The following is a 5,426-nucleotide window of genomic DNA, read 5'->3' on the forward strand; positions in this document are numbered from 1 at the left end:
TAATAGGTTGATAACGGTGTGCTCCATTTACATTCCTCCTCATCTTGCACTTTCGAGCTCTGACATGGAGGCGCTCGTTGACCAGCTTCCCGAACCATACATCATCACAGGCGACCTTAATGCGCAAAAATCTATTTGGGGCTCCTCCAGAACGCATGCCCGATGTCGCCTGATAGAGAAATTCCTGACATGCACGGGAGCATGCCTGTTCATCAAATAACCGCCTACATACCATAACTTAGGACACAGCACATACTCACATCTTGAGCTGGCAATTGGTTGCCCAGTTCTCTTTCCATGTCTTAAGTGGGTAGTGGGCACGGACTCACTAGGTATGGACTACTTCCCCACTCCAATAACGAATATAGGTAGAGGCCCAACCAGTTCATCCTCCCATAAGAGGTTTAATGTATTAAAAGCGAACTGCAGCACATTCACAGAAACATTTAAACTACACCACACATACATAAAACCCCTACATGTGGATGAAGCCCCCGAACTCATCACGGCGCACATCCTCGACGCAGCCGAAAAGTTCATTCCCCCGGCCCCCAGTGCGTGCCGCAACCCAAGAAGGCCATGGTGGAAAGAGGACTGTAGGTGGGCGCGAGAGGCCCCCAACAAGGCGTGGGGTGTTCTTCGCCGGTAACCCTCGGCGTAAGATAATCTCATGTCTTTTAAACGGGCAGAGGGTTTCGGGAAGCGAGTGCGTCGTCAGGCGAAAAGGGACATTTGGTGCACCTTCCTCACTTCTTATAAATTTATACACAGACACTCGCAAGGTATGGACAGGGTTACACAAACTTAACGGACAACAGATACACAACCTGATTCTTGTCAGCACTACAGCGGACACACCTAAAGACCAGGCTAACGCACTCACGGAACACTTCCAACATGTGTCCAACTCAGATCACTACACCAACACTTTCATAAAACACAACACATCCTCTGAGAAGAAGTCTTTGCGAGATAGTAATAAGTCAACTTCATCTTATAACACCGCCTTCTGACTTCATTAGCTGAAGATCGCACTCAGAACTTGTACACTTCAGCTCCAGGTGCCGACAACAATACATACACAATGATACAACACTTACACGCAGAGATTCTTGAAACCCTCCTTCACCTCTACAACAAAATATTTCTTTCGGGATGCCTTCCAGGGTCTTGGAAAGAGGTCATCGTAGTGGCGTTTCTGAAAGAGCGGAAGGTCCCTTCCCCTCCCTCAAGTTATCGTCCCATCAGCCTGACAAGCTGTCTGTGTAATTTGCTCGAGAAGATGATCAATAGGAGACTCATGTACTTCTTAGAGTACAATCGTCTTCTGTCTTCTCGACATCCGCCAGGCTGGCTTCATGGCCGGGATATCTACCTACGATGAACTGGTTTCGTTGGAATCGTGTGTACAAGATGCCTTCATCCGTAATCAGTTTTACATAACAGTCTTCTTCGATATGAAAAAGGCCTATGATACAGCCTGGCGGTACGGCATCTTCTGCGACCTGAAATCGTCTGGCGTTTCAGGCAACATGCTGAACACCCTCGCTGACTACATGTCTGAAATATAGGAAAATGGCGCTACTCAATGCAGTGTCTTGAGCTGTACACTATTCATTGTTAAGATGAACTCACTCCGGAAGACATTGCAACCAACCATTTCCTGTTCTGTAGATGTATATGACGTCAAAATATATTTTAAGTGTTGTAAGTTCTCAATTTCTGAACGCCAAGTCCAGCTTGGGATGAAGAAACTTGCTGGATGGGCGGAAACAAATAGTTTTAAACTAAACCCTGTAAAAAGTACTTGTGTTGTGTTCTCCCGGAAGCACGGGCTTCATGCGGACCCTGATATCTCTATTAATGGTGTAGTACTCTCTGTCCGAGGGGACAGAAGTTTTGGGCCTAATATTCGATAGTAAACTCACATTTATCCCTCACTTCAGGCAGTTAAAACAGAAATGCCTAAAAACAATGAACATTCTTAAATTCCTGTCCCACCAGTCCTACAGTGGTGACTAGATGTTCCTCTTGCACTTTGATACTGCTGTGGTAGGATATCGATTGGATTATGGCAGTATCGTGTATGGGTCGGCGACGAAAACGGCGCTAAAAATGCTTGACCCGGTGCTGCATTTGGGGCTTCGTCTTGCCTGTGGTGTCTTTCGCACTAGCCGCGTTGAAAGCCTCTATGCAGAGTGTCAAAAATGGTCCCTGTACCACCTGACGACATACACTGACTTGCTGTATGCCTCTAAAATTGTGTGCATGACAAATCATTCCTTTAATTTAAACATTCATGGTGCATCCTAGCAACAGCTCTTTTTAAACGTTCCATCTATTTCCATGCCGTTCCGTCTCAGAGTGAGAGCAAAAGCTTCTGAGCTAGCAGTGTTGTTTTCACACATCCAAACAACACCCATCACTGATTTTATTGCACCCTAGCGAATCCGGGCTGTTTGTTGTGACTTGTCCTTTCTACAATTTGATATAAACTGGGCACTAAGAGTAGCCATTTTGCAACATTTCCTCTTCCTGGAGGAGAAGCAACAGTGCGCAGAGCATTACTGCGATGCATCAAAGACAGCTACGGCAGTGTCCAGTGCTGCAAGTTGGTCGAACTTCAATGTGTGTAAAAGAATCAACTGCCACAACCGCATTTCTACGGCTGACGCCCACGGCATTTTACTTGTTTTACATCACATCGTTCAACGTGAAATTTCAAAATCTATAGTGTTTCAGATTTTCTTAGCGTTGGACGTGAAGTTCTGTCCACAGAATGATAAAAAAAGTATCTAAACAATTTTTTTAATGCCCTTCTGTCCGCATACGCCTCAAGTCTTGAAATAACAATACGTTGGCTTCCGGGCTACTCTGGAATTCCCAGGAAATAAACCGCAGATCAAATGGCCGCTGCTAATACACCGTTGATTACAGTGAACACAGCAACAGTGCCGTACACAGACATGAAACTACACATTATACACCAGCTTCAAAACACGTGGCAAACACACTTGAGTGAACAGTCAGATAACATGTTACACGAAATAAAATCGTGCTTGGGAACACACCCTTCAACTTAAGAACATCTACTACATACACTACTAACTGGGAGCATACTTGGGAACATAAACTTCAAACACTACTAACTGGGTTCGGCAGCAGTACACCGGGCACAATGCTCACCAAACCGTTTTGCTTCATGGTGCAGGTTTTTGCTGCCATACTTCAAGCACGTCTAGTTCAACCGATATCGACTGGTCGCGCTATAACTGGATCACCGAAGAGCCATTTCATCAACACCACATTCACGCTATCAACTCAAGGCGACTGTTGTTGGGCGAACGATCGGACCAACGTGGCATTCCTGGAATATCGGGCGATTGCGGCTCATTCGACGACGTCAGACCACGTGACATCCTCGGAGGCTACAAAAGGCTTCGCTTCGCCTGTGGCAGCAGGTGGGTTCGGCAGCAGTACACCAGGCACAATGCTCACTAAACCGTTTTGCTTCATGGTGCAGGTTAGTAATTACTTGCTTGTAAAGTGGTACAGAAGCGATAACCAATTTTTAGTACTGCTGCTTTGCCCACTGAAGCTTAGGAATATCTTTACCAACACTCTTTCCTTTGGACTAAGCTTGCCGACATGTGGTGACGTACAACCAAACCCAGGGCCAACTGAAAAAGAAATGCTAACTAAACTTCTGCAGGGCCAAAATCAACTGACTGAATCCGTTAACACCATCCTAACAAAGCAGGGCGATATAGAACACAATGTTGTGTACATAACCAAAAGGCTCGAAGGTTTGGAACTACAGTTTACAGCCATGAATGCGCTAAAGACTCAAGTCGATAATTTGAAAGCCGTCATTGCACGTCTCGACAAGAATATATCCTATCTACTGAACAAGGTCGATGAATTAGAAAACAGAAGTAGGAGAAACAACATTATTGTCTACGGCCTCGACGAACAAAGCGACGAAACAAATGAGAACCTAAACGATAAAATACAAAAAGAGCTATTTCAGGAAAAACTGGGAATAGAAATTACTTGTATGGAGCGGTGCTATTGATTAGGCAAGCCCAGAGATGTCAGCCGCCCTGTTATCATAGAGTTGCAGGACTACCGTGAGAAGGACTCGATTTTTGGTGCATGCAAAAAATTGAAGGGAACTGGTTGGTCGGCAACGCATGACTTTTCAAATAATATACGGGAGATAAGAAAAAAACTATCGCAAAGCTCGCCTGACGAAAGAGACCCTGGCGCAGAAGTCAAACTCTATTTAGATGCGACTGCATCTCATTCACCTGCCTTGTCCATGCAGAGTCGGCGTTGTTGTAGTCCGCCCCCCCCCCATTCTCCTCGCCGTGTGAGCTGCGCTCTCCGCCACTCACCCACTCTTTTCTCTGATGCCCCTCTCTCGTCCACACCCCTCCCTCTACACTATAAAAAAAACAGTAGTAAGCGGCGCCTGGTTTCGATCCCACGACCCTGTGGGCGGAACGCGAGGTACATGGTGCTCTTCCAACTGTGGCGCAAAACCGAGACAGGATCAATTGCCACGAACGCGCCTTATATCCTTGACTCATTCAAACTACGTCAAGAAGCTACTGATACAACGCATGATGGGGCAATGATTAACAATTGCATAAAAGAAAAGAAGCTCCCACTTACAGCAACAATGATGGAGTAAAGGTCGTTGCGACAGCGAAGCCCCGAGCATACCACTTATAGAGATTGACAAAGATTGGCCAATAAAACCTAATAATAATCATAAAACATAATATTCATACGCGTTCCCGACACGTTTCAGGCGATTTCAGAATCAATCCAACGGAAACACCAAGTGAACCCCACGATGCGTCGCATCTGCGCATGGTTCCGCTCGCGGGGAGGTGGGCGCAAATTTTTTGATAAGCTTAGTGTCGACGGAAATAAATTCACGTGGGATGTCCTGAAGAACAGACGCTATAAGGTGAAAAAAGCCGGTAAATGACTTGGAAAAGAATGTAGACGGGCTTTCGTAATATTGAACATTATTTGCCGTAGCATTGCAAATAAAGCCGTTCTGCTGCAGGCTTTGTTTGTTGAACACGACCCAGACATGGCTGTACTTACCGAAACCTGACTAAACAGCGACATTTACGACAGTGAATTTCTACCATAGAATTATCATGTGCTTCCCAAAGACCGTGACAGAAGAGGGGGCGGTGTAGCGATGGTCTTTAGGGATTCACTCCAAGTTCTAAAAATGCCAGATGTTCCCGTGGGAGAAAGTTTATTTTGTAAACTATTTTTTGAAAATGTTAGATACGTCCTGGGAGCTGTCTACCGTCCACCCAGCTCGCCTGCACATTTTTGGAAGGATTAGAAGAATATTTACGTAGGTTTGTTAGAGTGGACGACAAACTGATTATAGCTGG

The 5,426-nt window shown here is 45.6% G+C and overlaps 1 long non-coding RNA gene across 1 annotated transcript in view; it reads right to left on the bottom strand.

Annotated features, from left to right (window-relative positions):
- Positions 1-5,426, bottom strand: part of LOC144139394 (uncharacterized) — an 82,428-nt gene that overhangs the window by 10,369 nt on the left and 66,633 nt on the right. The window lies entirely within an intron of this gene.

This window comes from Haemaphysalis longicornis, unplaced genomic scaffold, assembly GCF_048455015.1.
Source record: "Haemaphysalis longicornis isolate Haplotype H1 unplaced genomic scaffold, Haemaphysalis longicornis Haplotype H1 scaffold_5, whole genome shotgun sequence".
Lineage (NCBI taxonomy): Eukaryota > Metazoa > Arthropoda > Arachnida > Ixodida > Ixodidae > Haemaphysalis > Haemaphysalis longicornis.